We start from the raw sequence: 15,609 nt of genomic DNA, 5'->3' as shown, positions 1-15,609 counted from the left end.
AAATACAATATAGTTATAGAAAAACCAATAGCTACTTTTACACCAACCAATTTCTAAATGTAATGCCAGGGTGAGTAAGATGGAGGGGAATCGCATTCAAAGTAACAACAGATGCTTATAAACAAGCCAACACAAATTTCACAAGACATATGCAAAACATATATAAAAATTTCACTTAAGGTTGAAAAGGAATGAAAATACAATGACAAAATTTAATCTCCAGTAGTTAGTAAGCAAATGAAACAAAATTGTAAGGAAAAGCCCAGTGGGATTGTTTTAAGAGATGGAGGCATTTTAAACAACAAAGGAAATAATATATATTTATACTACTCTTGTTGAAAAAAATTCATTATTCATTCTGCTTCATGCCAGACCAAAAAATAATTTCATATGGATTAGACATTAAATAAAACACAGAGGTACTAGAAAAAATATAAGGCATAAAATATAGTTTGAGGTGGGGAAGTTCTTTAACAAATGTATCAAGGCTAGAAACCATAAACAAAAAGACTGATAGATGTGACCATACAAAAACTTAAAACTATGTCCAAATTGGGGGAAAAAAGACTTGTACTGTAAAATAAGTGATTTATGTTCTTTAATTGATGAAGTGTTCACAAACTAATTTTAGAAAAGACTAATTCACAAAATTAAAGATATGGAAAGATGCTAAACAAATAATTACATGGAAATTCATACATATACACAAATAAAATTAGTATTTTTGCCTGTCATATTATCAAATGTTTAAAAATGTGAGATTGTAGGTAAATGGGAACTTTTAGACAATATTATGTTGAATATAAGTTGGTCCAGCTTTTCTGGAAGGCAATGTGGTAGTATATTTCAAATGTTTAAGATGTACTTACTTTGATGCAGCAATTTCATTTTTTGTAATTCAAGGAAATATTTAAGAAATACTTGAACAAATGGACAAAAACATAAGTATAAGGTATTGTCACTCAGCTGATACAAAATAGGAATAAACTAATAAACATCCATCCCCAGAAAGGATTGACAAAATAAATTATGGCACATTCATGCAACCAGACTCTATTTAGACCAAATAATGGATGATAAATATCTGTAAATCTTAAAATGGAGATTTTGTATATGTGTATACATATATATGTACAGTAAAAAGTAAGCAACAAAAGAATATTTGTAATCTAAAAGTTTATGATTTACATATGAGTATCACAAGTCCAGAGGGATATATCCAATTAGTAATAATGGTTTTCTCTAGAAAAAGGGAAGCAAAATTATGGAATTTGCTTATTCTGCATTGCTGAAATTGTTTAAAATTAACATATTAGCATATGTTGTGAGAAAACACATTAGAGACAATAATTGCCTCGTTAATTATCAGAAACATGAACTTTGTAGGGATAATTAATGACATGTGCATTTTTAAGATTTATTTGAGGTAAAATTAACATGGTTGGAATTTCAAATACATGGAGTATTTTTATTAAAGCAATTACATTAATTTTAAGTTAATTATAATTTCTTGATTATGTACTGTTCTTGGGACTGGTCAATGCACCTGTTCCTTAAGTATCATGACCGACTTTTCATTTGAAAATTATTTGAGAATCTTAACACTTTAGAACTACTGACTTTAGTGAGCTTTGATGAAAAGAACATCCAAAACATATATCAGTTTTATAATATACCTGTAAAACTGGTCTGATAATTAAACAATCAACTTAAATAAAAATGTATAGTATATCTCCTCTTTTTCTTTTAAAGATTTATTTATTTTTTGAAAGTCAGAGTTAAACAGAGAGAGGAGAGGCAGAGAGAGAGAGAGAAGTCTTCTATCCGTTGGTTCACTCCCCAATTGGCCGCAACAATTGGAGCTGCACTGATCAGAAGCCAGGAGCCAAGAGCTTCTTCCAAGTCTCCCATGTGGGTGCAGGGGCCCAAGGACTTGGGCCATCTTCTACTGCTTTCCCAGGCCATAGCAGAGAGCTGGATCAGAAGTGGAACAGCTGGGACTCGAACCAGCGCCCATATGGGATGCCGGCGCTTCAGGCCAGGGCATTAACCCTCTATGCCACAGCGCCGGCCCCAGTGTATCTCCTCTTAAATAAAACTTTTCTACCTCTAAGTCTTGAGAGTAGTTATAAGTCGATGAATACTCTCAGAGAGGGAAAAGGTGATTAAATTGAGATTTCCTTACTTTTGTTCTAATTAATTTGATTTCAATTAAATGCACTCCACTGATAATCAGATTCAAACCTGCCATATTAAATTAGGACTTAAATATATCTCCAAGAAATTGGACCCAACAAGAATTCCATATAGGTTAATCTCTCAGCATATATATCCTAATTGTAAAAATTTCAACCATAATCCTCAAATACAGAGCATAGCCTTAAAAGTTCATCAGGTAAACCATGACCTACCCCCTCTATGTGAGGGGTGCTATATTTTAGTATGTGACTAAAAATAAGTCTGCATTCTGTCCTCCTGAACACATTTACAAGTTTCAGAAAATACATTACAGAGCACAAAAATATGTCTTTCCCAATTTCTAGCTGTAAATTTAAAATTAATTTTAAAAGAATAATTTTCACAAATAATAAAGTAAATTCAACAAATCCTAACCCACAAAATAATTTCTGCCCAACCCTGCCATTTAAAACACTTTTCTGCCAATAGTCCTTACTTCTCTTCATTTAACTTGTGAACAAAATAGTCCACCTAGACTGTTATTCAAAACAGTAAATATTTTTCTGAATCATTGTTTTAAAGATTTATTTGAAAGGCAGAGTTACAGAGACAGAGGGAGAGACAGCGAGAGAGATATTTTTCTTTCACTGGTTCACCCTTCAAGTCGCTGCAAGCACTTGGGCCATCTTTGGCTGCTATGCCAGGCACATCAGCAGGGAACTGAATGAGAAGTGGAGCAGCCAGAACTCTAACCATTGCCCATCTGGGATGCCAGTGCTGCAGATGGTGGCTTAATCCACACAATGCTGGCCCTGTTCTGAATCATTTTTACACTCTCTGGAAAAATAATGGTTGTTAATACATTAAAAGAAACTAAATCTGCTCAATAACCATCAAGATTGTTGCCTCATGACATTATAATGTGCAGCATGAGCATACAGTCAAAAGAAGTCATGATAAATGGAAACTAACATAATCATACTCTCATATCTCATGTAAATTTGAGACAAATTTAGTTGAAATGCCAACAGTCCATCCTGGTACATATTCTTAAGTGTTGACTCACTTTTTAAAACAAAAGCTGCCCAGTGCCTTTCTTTCTTGACAGTAAGAGAAGTTTATAAAACCCTATGAAATTTGAAATAGTTATGCTTATCCATCTTGGCAATTTTATAAATAAGGTGAACATCACAGTCTTACACAGATCTATAAATCATCACATACTGATTTCTAGGGCATCAGTTTATCTGAACACAAAGATTTAACACAAAATCTTAGCTGGGTTTGAGGGTTTTGTTGTTGTTGTTATATAGGGTCATTAGTTTGATTAAAGGGCTTTGAATTTCCATTTTTGATGAAACTGACTGGGGCAACCCCTGAGAGGATAAAATTCTAATACATCTACTAATGTTCTCTGAAAAGGGTATGGTATTGTATCCCAGGGAGTATGAATCCTGTGGTGTAGAAGCAAAAGAGAAATTTTCACATTACAGATTCTTCCTTAGTGCCTAATCATAAAAGGATCATGGGCAGGAAAGATTCCAAGCCATGCTGGGTCAATTAAGTTAAACTTATTTCAAAATAATTTTCATCTTTTAGACATCACTTAAATTATCAGTAAAAAGAATATTAAAGTCATTTATTACTATAGAACTGGTAAAATGACAAGGAAATAAAGTGTTTAATGAAACCATTTATAATCTCTAATCATTTTCCTAAAACAGTATTTCCACTAAACACTTCACAATGAAAAAGTACAGTGACTTACAAAATAGCTTAGAAACTAATCTCTAATTAATCTCTCAGAAATAGAGACTTGACACTTCAACATATTTAAACTTGATTAGCATTGCTATCAGGAAAGCTCATGAAGAATTAAAAAGGAAATCAAGAATGAATTCACTGCACTTACTTCATAGGATCATCCCTGGGTGGTTTCTAAATAATGAGTTGCATGAATGGAGAAGTGACAGTCCTATCTGTGAAAGTGACTATGTTCATTATTAGTTTAAGAAGCTCCAAGTAAAATTATTTATGTTCAAAATTGAAAATTAAAATAAGGAGAGTAATAGTACTTCACATTTCTAAGGAGATTAAGCCCATGAGAATATTTCAGGCTTGGAAAGCCAAGACACTGTGGTAAAAAATGACCTCCATGAAAGATCACTGTGAGTGAGATCCCAGTGGAAAGAAGGGGCCATCAAAGAAGGAGGTACCGTTCTCTGAAGGGAAGAGATAACTTTGATTATGTCCTGGTCTAAATAATGTCAGAGTTTGTGGACTCAAGAATCTTCCGCAGCCTTGTGAGCTCATGACAAAAGCCTTGGGTGATCACTGATGTCATAAATAAGAGTGTCAAATATTAAATCAACAACAGGAGTCACTGTGTACTTGCTCCCCATGTAGGATCTCTGTCCTTAATGTGTTGTACTGTGAGAATTAACAGTAAAACTAGTCTTCAAACAGTATTTTATAGTTAGTGTGTCTGTGTGGGTGTAAACTGTTGAAATCTTTACTTAGAGTTGATTTTCTGTATATAAAGATAATTAAAAATGAATCTTAATGAAGAATGGGGTGGAAGAGGGAGTAGGAGGTGGGATGGTTTGGGATGGGAGGGCAGGTATGGGGGGAAGAACCTCTATAATCCAAAAGTTGTACTTATGAAATTTATATTTATTAAATAAAAGCTTTCTATTAAAAAAAGTCAATGGTAGAGTAGATTCCAAACCCAGATATTCCTATTCCTGGATGAATTTCTTTAAGTTCACACTACTTTTGCATTTTACTACTATATTTTCTAATTCCAGTGTATATTCTTGCCCATTGCCATAGCAAAAAATGCAAACTATCACTATTCTGATGGCATATTGAATAAGAGGAACTGCTACACTTATTATTTCTTCTTGACAGTGCTGTATATTACTTGGCAAAAAGGCCACTAAGACAGTATGGGATGGAAAACTCAAATATTGGAAGATTTGAAATTATTTTAGAATACACTTACAGAATCTTAATTTAGTGCCAGCCACTGAACTGAATACAGAGAAGATAAACTATAATGGCATTTGTAGTAGAAAGACATATTAAAAGACAATCACTGGCCAGTGCTGTGGCTCACTAGGCTAATCCTCCACCTGCAGCAGCGGCACCCCGGGTTCTAGTCCTGGTTGGGGCGCCGGATTCTGTCCTGGTTGCTCCTCTTCCAGTCCAGCTCTCTGTTGTGGCCCAGGAGGATGGCCCAAGTGCTTGGGCCCTGCACCCGCATGGGAGACCAGGAGGAAGCACCTGGCTCTTGGCTTTGGATTGGTGCAGCACGCCAGTCATAACAGCCATTTTGGGGGTGAACCAACAGAAAAGGAAGACCTTTCTCTCTCTCTCTCGCTCTCTCTCTCTCTAACTCTGCCTGTCAAAAAAAAAAAAAAAAAAAGACAAGCACGGGGCCAGCGTTGTGGTGCAGTGAGTAAAGCCACACTGCATATGATGCTGTCTTCCCATGTGGGTGCCAGTTTGCATCCCAGCTACTTCACTTATGATCCAGTTACCTGCTAATGGCCTGGGGAAAGCAGTGAAAAATGGATCAAGTATTTGGGCACCTGCCAACCATGTAGGCGACCCAGATGAAGCTCTTGGCTCCTAGCTTCAGCCTGGCCCAGCCCAGGCCATTGAAGCCACCTGAGGAGTGAGTCAGTGGATGGAAAATCTCTCTGTATATCCCTCTCTTTCTATGACTCTTTCAAGTAAATAAATAAATCTTTACAAGAACAAGACAATCACACATGCATGTAACTAAAAATTATAAAAACTGCTCTGATAGAAAATCCATGGTATTTTAGGAAGAGGAAAGCTAACTCACATTGGGATGGGGTCCTATGGAACCTTTGTTCCCAAGGAACCAATATTTAAGCAGGGCAAATAACCAGGTTAATGATGAGAGGAAAATATTCCATGCAGAAGAAACAACATGGGAAGATCATACGATAACTGCATTAGTGACAAGCTCTACTTCCGATGCTGTGCCTGGGAAGGCAGCAGAAGGTAGCCCAAGTGGTTGGGCCCCTGTACCCACATGGGAGACTAGAAGGAGGCTTCTGGCTCCTGGCTTCAGATAGGCCCAGATCCAGCTATTGCAGCCATTTGGGGAGTGAACCAGCGGACGGTAGATAGTTCTCTCTCTCTCTCTCTCTCTCTCTCTCTCTCTCTCTCTCTTTCTCTCTCTAATTCTGTCTTTCAAGTAGATAAATAAATATTTTCAATAAAGAAATATGAAATGTATTTTATGAAGATTTTAAGGCAATTTAAAAAAAAGAATGTCTAGCAGTTGAAGAATGAATTTGGGAATACAAACACCTAAGGGAGAGATTACTTAGATAGTAATTATAGGACATATCAGAGTATACTGAGATAGGATGGCAATGAGAGAAGTGAGTGAGTTTGTTTGAGGAACTACTAAAGACTTGGAGTGGGCAAAATGAGAGGGAACAGGGCCTACAATGAATGATCCCTAGATCTCTGGTTTGAGCAACGGAAGGTCTGGAGGACCCACTTCTAGAAACAGATAAGACTAGAGAAGGAGTATTTGTGAGTATCTCTGCAGTATGGAGAATATAATTGCCAATACAGAACTCAATCTCAGAATAGATTAGCTGGGTCCAATATATAAATGTGGGAGTTAGGCACTGTCAGGATGTTAGTGGTACTGAAACCATGGAACCAAATGAGATAACAAAGAGAGAAGAGCACCTAGCATTTACCTTTGGAAAAGTACAACATTTTGAGTTTAGTTAGAAGTTAACAATACAAATAGGAAATAAAGGCTGACACAATGGAGGAAAGCATAAGACAATGCTTTCATGACATCCATGAGAAAAGAACACTGCCAGAAGAAAGTGTGGCCAGGTGTGTGAGTGCTAATATGAAGTCTACTAAGATGAAGAAAGGTGTCCCCTGTGGGCATTGTAGAAACAGCAATTGGCAGTGAAGCGATGGAGTATGGTTATAGAGAGCAGCAAGGAGCAAGTAGAAGCCTGAAGAATGAAGAGAACGCTTCACAAAAGCTTGGCTGAGGAGGGGAGTTAAGGCATAGGACAAACACAAAGAATAAACCGAAGCCACTTGTGGAGGGTGAGGAAGAAGATGCAGGAACACAGAGGCTTGGCAGGAATGGAGGGGAAATGATCACCGTTGTTCTTACTGCCTCCACCTCCAGCCACACCCCTGCTCAATGTTCTGCTGAGAGACTCACCTTTCCCGGTTCTCAGTGTAGGGTCCCTTCTTGTCAGCTCCCTTTCCTCCCCCGTCACTCCCACTGCCAACCTGGATCCTGGGATCCGCAGACTCAAAGCTGGTCAACCAAAGAATTCTCTGTCCTGTATTAGTTGCTGCTCCAAACCATGAAACCCAACCCCAGAATTTAGGATCAAACCACTGGGGCAGAGGAGGCCCCAGGGAAGGCAGCATACTTCTTCTGTGGATGTGAAGATGGTAGGAGGTAAGACTGTCACTCCTGGTACTTATCTGGATTTCATCTGGAAGCAAACCTGAGAAACACACAGCTGGCAGATGGAAAGAAACGGAGGTCCTGGTGACGTTTTGTTGTCATATTCACCAGATACTAGCAGGCCCATCAGCTTTTGAGCCAGTATTCACAGAACATGAGTTGGATTGCTAACACTTACAAGCAAAGCCATGCTGGCTGAAACAGAATGAGATAATCCCTGTGGGCAGTGGAGGAGTGACTTACTAAGGAAATAAGTATAAGGCATTGTTGAGGGACAGTTTGGCTGCTGATTGTCATTCTTCTATCATGATACCAATAACCTCATGCCTTCTATTTTCTGAAATTTCTACTCATGTAACCTTCTGATATTTAGTAAAATTAGCAATTAGCAATTTGATATAATTATCAGTACCATATAATAAAAATGAGCAGACTATCTAAAAATGAAGTTAATGTTTACAAGAATCTTTGCCCTTATCTCAAGTTTAAAGATTTATTCAACTTGTATTTAAAAAGCGTATAAATCCCTCAGTATCCTGTTAATGTCACAATTGTCAAAAAGAAAATTTTAAAAAATGTCTTTTCTCTAAGTTTACATCTAAGATGAGGTTTAATAAAAGGAAAAATGGACCCTATAAATTCTACTAAATTATTTAACAGCCAAAACCAGATGCAATAATTCATTTTTGGTGTAACAAATCATCTTCTTGTCTTCTCTCTCAATGCCAATGAAGCAAACATTTGCAGGTGCTCAATCAGCAACCTTGAATAAAGCCAAAACTACAACCCTTTTGTGTATGACAAAAGAAGCATATATAAATGGGCTGACAAAATGAGTCACTGGCAAGACAAATATTTACAGAAGTTCACAAAAACTACTCTGAAGGGCATGGGAAAAGATTTTTTTAACCAAGATTCTAAATGTAAAAGTCATTTCCATTAATGATGTTCATCAAACCATTGTTAAAGAGAATTCTGTAAGAAAAAATTGGATGATCAAGATTCAAAAAAGCCCTTCCTAACTTTGTCATTCATTTGGACCAGAAAAGTGATGATTCTTATCCCTCCCAGATTGAGAGAACCCTTGATCTACTGATGTTTTCTAAGCCAAAGAAAGTTTTCTAAAGTTCCCTAAAATTTTCCAGGAAGATGATACCTAAACCAAGTCAGAAAGGACTACCAGGGGCCGGTGCTGTGGCATAGTGGGTAAAAGCCAATACTTGCAGTGCTGGCATACCATATGGGCACCGGTTCAAGTCCCAGCTGCTCCACTTCTGATCCAGCTCTCTGCTATGGCCTGGGAAAGCAGTAGAAGATGGCCCAAGTGGAGCAGCTGGGACTCAAACCAACACCCATATGGGATGCCGGCATGCAGGAGGTGGCTTTACCCACTACACCACAACGCCGGCCCCTATGATCATCCTTTTGCCCTTGAGTTTTGAACTTCCATGGGGCTCTGTTACTTTTCAATATTCAAGTCCCTATACAAATCTATTCATCTAACCTATACTATTGATCATGCTAAAAATCCTCCAGATGGGTTGGAGCACAAACAATCTAGACAAACTTGTGTTGGTCCTTGGGCCAGAGAGAAATCTGCCTAACCCACTAACATCTCTGCCTTCATAATCTTTCCTATACAAAATGGCCCATGGAAATGATCAGTCCAACAGTTCATTTGCCTGAAGACAATGAGTAGCCTCTTGTCAGCAAAACGTTAGAACTTTCATTGAATCTTTGTATTAGTTATAATCCTACAGAAGGAAGTAAAGTCATAAATGAATCAGTTAATATGATTCTGGCAAGAATAAAATTTGGTTCAGGAAAAAATATTTACTTCAATTTTCAAACAAAATAATGATAAATAAAATATAATTATAAAAATGGTAAGATAGTCAAGAATCAATAGTGTCCTAAATTAGTAATGTAGTCAAATCTGTCCTCAATCAAATGAAAATGACTAAATTAGAAATAATGGGATTCTTCATTATAAGAAATTATAGAGTAAACCTCAATACATTTCAATTGTAATTAAGTCTTAAATTACAACCACATAAAACAGAGAATAAAAACAGATCACTGTTACTTGCACCAGTGATATAAACAAAATCTATTAATGTTTAAGAGAGGATAGAAATGAACAATTTTTTAAGTTGCATGTAAATTCTGTTAAGTCATTGAACTAAGGAACTCAGTGCAGTAGTTAAAACATCAAATTCTAGTCAGGAAATCTAAGGAGCTTGCATAATATGAACAAATTTGAATATAATGTCCTGTATAGAACTTGGAGGAAATAGGGATTTTTTATTTTGTTTTGCCAATGGTTCTATCCCTAGCACCTAGTATGTTAGCTTTTTTATTCATATACTCTATCCCAGAGCTACCTGTGGCAGAAGTCCCTAGCACCTGGGATTATGTATGGTACCTCACAGACATTCAATACATATTTGCTGAATTAGAGTGTGTAGAAATCCCATAGCACATGCTATGACTATTAATAGCTTACCGAGCATTACTACAGCAAGAGCGCTGTACTAAGAGGTGGAACCAAGCTTTGAACACAGACATCTGACTTCATTTGCATTACTTTATGTGTTAAATTGCATGAGAACATGGGCTGGATGAGGCGGGTATTATGGCACAGCGACTAAGATACCAGTTAGGATGTTTCCATCTCATATCACAGTGCCAGAGTTCAAGTTTTGTCTCTATCACTGATTTCAGTTTCCTGCCAATGCAGATTCCAGGTCCCTGCCACTCACATGGGAGATGCAGTTTTGAGTTCCTGGCTCCTAGCTTTGGCCTGACCTATATGCTGGCTGTTGCAAGCATTTGGGGAGTGCAACAGCAGATGGGAGATCAATTGCATGTGTGTTCTCTCTCTCTCTCAAATAAATAGATTTAAAAATAAATCTTAAAATAAAATTCTATGAAAATACTATCTCCTTAAAATGTAGGGCTTCTCCATGGAACTTTATACCCAAATTGGTCTTTATTTCTTATGACAGGAAAAATAAAAAAATTTTTAAATGTTTGACTTCCATGAAAAGCTAACCATATTTAAATAATGGTTCTTAACCCTTAATGTGATAAATATATTTTCCTATTAGAACTGAAGTAAATTTACAAATATGTTATTTGTCATGTGTGTAAGGAGAGCAGGTAGCAATGATTTTATCCTCAACTGACATGGGAAATGGCTCTCAGGTGAATAGTTTTTCTATTTTAACCTTATTTCTTCTTGAAACATACAGAATCTCAACAGTAATGATTCAAAGCATTCAAATTAATCAATGCTATCATGTTTGTAAGGCCAAGTGACATTTTTCTTCTCCTTACAAGGTTAGCTTGACTTTTAACAAATTCACTTTGCATTCATGAGTTGCTTCAGGTTAGGTTGTTTTTCTGGGATGCGGTTATTCCAACACACAGTCGTTACTTGGCTGGCCACCCATTCTCTCCTGTGCCCATTTACTAGATTCCTCCTTACTCTAATTTTTGCCTCCTCCTTCTCAATGTCTGTCTATACTCCAAATGTATCGAGCATAGCTTTTAATGCGCTTCCAGAGCATAAAATGTACATATGCATGCATGATTTTATTTAAGTATATACAAAATACTGAAAATAGAGAGGGGAGAGAAGGAAGATCAGTTATCAAGGATATTAAAGTTGCCCAGTGTCAGTCTGAAGTCTACATTCTTTCCATTACATCTGTGGTTCCCGAAGTCTGATATCTGGACTAGCACAACATAAATAGGATTCTTATTAAAAATGCAGGCCTCATCCCATACTCATTGAATCTGGAACAAGGTTGAGAAATTTGGAATTTTAGTAAGATAAAGGAAATTCCAATGCATCCTACAGTTCTATTGCATTGCATCCCTGGTCCCAATTTTACCTGATTACAAGAATCACATGAGATAGCTCTTGAAGATAATATATTCCTGGATTCTACACATGTGATTCAGTTGGCTTGAGGTCTGTACAAGGAATATATATTATTAACAAATGCTACTGTATCCCTACCCTAAGCAATTCATGTAGTCAGGGAACTTTGCATACAAATAAGGACATTCAACTTTGTACACAAAAGAAAGTAGGCTCTGTATTTAATTATGTGAAATTTAGTTTCATATTAAGAATGTCTGATATTTAAATTATATCTTTTCAGCATTTTAATTCCAATTTAACTTAATTTTAAGTTTGACATCAGTACATTAAACTTCATTGTTAGTTAATGGGGAGAAAAGGTAAAGTATCACAAAATCAAGAAAAGTAACAGGGAATCACCCATATAAAATTTCATACAACTCCAGAGTTACAGAAATTAATATAGGGACACATAATTATAGGCAACTTTGAGAAAAGTCCAGTATTCATTCAACTATAATTAATAAAGGAGCTCTATTTGCATTACAAAGGATAGCTTCAGGTAACAAAAAAATCATCACAATAGCCTTGTATAAATCAAGAGTTCCCCTAGTGTAGCTAAAAACTTGCTTTTGTATGCACAAGATTTATCAGAAAGGAAAACCTTTGCCATTTAAAATAGATTACATGTAAGTGAGGTAATTAAATAACTCCTAGGGCTGGTTTAAAGCAGAGTGGGGCTTCCTTTTCATCTCTACTTTTATTTCCAAGGGAAATAGGCTCTAGAGTTTTAGCAGATTCTAGAGGATTCAAGGACAGTAGCTGCTAAATTCACTCAGATGAAAAGGATGAGAGCTGTCATTTACTAAAGTCTAATCACTGCCATGCATGCAGGAAATGTATTTTTTTCTCAGGATCATGCAATATGTATGCAGTAGAAAAAGCAAGAATTGACATAGCTGCTGACCTTCATCATTTATTTGCAAGGGAGGAATGAATTGATAATTCCTAAACCAGCATTTCCCACTTTCCCAGATCATACACCACTGAAGTAAGTTTCATCAATTCCCTCAGCCCCTTCTCCCCAACCCCATCTTTGGTTAGAGCTGTCCCTCTCCTGGCCCACCTCCTTCACTGGCCTGGCCAGCATCCCTTAACAATGTAGAGGCAGTACAACCCTTAGCATTTTCTAGCATTCAAAAAGCAAAAAAAATTCTACCTGCAGGATATAAATGCATTGAAAGTTACTAATTAACAAAGTGCTAGATAAAACTTTCATATTCCGCATGTAGCCCTCCAACTATGATCCATTTTTTTTTTAATTCTAATCCAGTTTTTTTTTTTTTTCCTACTTCTTCTTTTTTTTTTTTTTTAATTTTCAACAGGCAGAGTGGACAGTGAGAGAGAGAGAAGAGAGAAAGTTCTTCCTTTGCCGTTGGCTCACCCTCCAATGGCCACTGCGGCGGCACACCGCGCTGATCCAAAAGCAGGAGCCAGGTGCTTCTCCTGGTCTCCCATGGGGTGCAGGGCCCAAGCACTTGGGCCATCCTCCACTGCACTCGTGGGCCACAGCAGAGAGCTGGCCTGGAAGAGGGGCAACCGGGACAGAATCCGGCGCCCCGACCGGGATTAGAACCCGGTGTGCCAGTGCCGCAAGGCGGAGGATTAGCCTGTTGAGCCACGGCGCCGGCCTGTGATCCATTTTTTTTAAAGATTTTTTTTTTATTTATTTGAAGGTCAGTTACACTGAAAGAGAGAGAAAGAGGTCTTCCATCCGCTGGTTCACTCCCCAGTTAGCCACAATGGCTGGAGCTGTGCTGATCTGAAGCTAGGAGCCAGGAGCTTTTTCCATGTCTCCCAAGGACTTGAGCCACCTTCTACTGCTTTCCCAGGCCATAGCAGAGAGCTGGATCAGGAGAGAAGCAGCCAGGACTCTAACTGGTGCCCATATGGGACGCCAGCACTGCAGGCTGTGGCCCCACCTGCTACACCACAGTGCCAGCCCTGATCAATGGCTTTTAGTAATCATTCCTTTCACATCAAATCTTCTGCCATACATTAGGTTCCTAATATAGTTACTGGTTATCTTTTTTTTTTTCATGAGCAAATGAAACTAAAGTTCCACAATGGGATATTTCCCAGTGCTAATCACTACACTTGACTAGATCCAATTTGAAATCCTTACTTCCAATGGAGACTCGTCTGTTCCCAAAGTAGCTCACTAAAGAAGTTAAAGAGAAAGTTTCATAGAATTGCTGACTTTATGCTAATAACCACAATATTTGATACAACAATATCAGTGCACTGATCTTGAGCCAATTTTATTAATATGCCTTATTTTCCTTTTACTTAAGATACTTTGAAAGATGACATAAGACAGATATTTTTCAAGTCACCTTAGAAAATAAAATCTACCATTGTCTTATAACAAAGAATTCAACATTAATTTTTAAAAGCAAAGTAAGAAAGAAAGCTCTGGGGGCTGGTGCTATGGTATAGTAAGGTTAAGCCACTGCCTGCAGCATTGGCATTGCATATGGGTGCCAGTTTGAGTCCCAGCTGCTACACTTCAACCTAGCTCCTTGCTAATGTGCCTGAGAAAGCAGTAGAAGGTGGGCCAAGTGCTTGGGTCCCTGCATCCATATGGAAGACCTGGATGAAGCTCCTGGCTCCTGGATTTGGCCTGGCCGAGCCCTGACCGTTGCAGCCATTTGAGTGAACCACCAGGTGGAAGATTTCTCTCTCTCTCTGCCTATGCCTCTCCTTGTCTATAACTCTGCCTTTCAAATAAACAAATAAATCTTTAAAAACAAACAAAAATAATCTCTAGCTAATGGAACCTAATTATTTTCCAAACTTCATTTTGAAATACATTCATTTTTAAGTGCTACATCAAAGTTTGTGGGGTGGGTTTGGGGAGGGAAGGAATCCATCAAGATTTTAGGAGCTTGTATCCAATGCACTCCCCTGATCTATCTCCATGGACAAATCAACAGCATGATGGTGAACTGTAATACTGAAATGTTCCAGCTCTTCTAGAACTACTGTGTCAGCTCGGCAGGAAAGTTCATCTGAGACCAATTCAATAAGCAGTTCATCTGAGTGGGAGTGTGTTTAACATTACAATGTTCAGTAGTCTCCAGACTCAGGAGTTTTTATGTCAATACTAAATTTAACATCTACAGACACTTAACACAGAAACAGCTTCAACTCACTAATTCAAAAATAATCTAATTTATTAAAATTAAATCATGGATATTCTGCTGAATGCTGATTTTGGGCCCATTTCCCTTATCTTAGTTTCTTAAACTTAGTGCAGTTTTTATTGTGAAGATAGTGGGAAATGAACTGACAGAATATCAAAAGTTTTATTTGTGTGCATTTTAAGTGAAATGGTAGCTTCTGATTTCTTCATTTTTAAGAAGACAGAGGGAAGAAACACAAACTAGAAATGGTCTGTTTCAAAGGAGTCAAATCCAAATGATATCAGAGGCCTGTAAGCTGTCAGCAGCACAGGTTGCCCCTGCAGGTGTACCTGGGGAGGGGACATCCCCCGCCCACGCGTGACATGCAGCCAGACATGCTCTAGCAGCTCTGCTAACCTCAGAGATCAGGTTCAGTGTGGCCTGACTCACCTCCCACACCCATGACAGCCCAAACAGCCCTGCCCACATGCATTTCCAGAGGCCCTGAAACACGAATGTTGCCCAGTGCCCTGCACCTCCTGTTCCTGTTTGCTTGGGCTACCTGTTCTCAGCAAGGTCACTGCATGCAAAGCGTAAAATAAAAAAACATTCCTTAATTTCCTCAGCAATCCACACATTAAAAAACTTCCCAGCTTTACTGGAGATTCTGAGTGTGTGTCCTGGGTGGGAGAGGCAGGGTGACAGTGATGCCATTGGTTCCAGTCCCACCTTCTTGTACCCTCTCAACTTTCTCCTCCTCAACATGCAAACTATTCCCCCACTATATCCTGACTCCTCAGGGTCCTTATTTCTCTGGCAAGCAAAGTGCTCCTTCCTTCCCAAATAAAACACCTTGCTAAGTAAAAGAGAGAGTTAAT

This window comes from Lepus europaeus, chromosome 1 (assembly GCF_033115175.1).
Source record: "Lepus europaeus isolate LE1 chromosome 1, mLepTim1.pri, whole genome shotgun sequence".
NCBI classification, from domain to species: domain Eukaryota; kingdom Metazoa; phylum Chordata; class Mammalia; order Lagomorpha; family Leporidae; genus Lepus; species Lepus europaeus.
Note: the sequence above shows the minus strand (reverse complement) of the source record.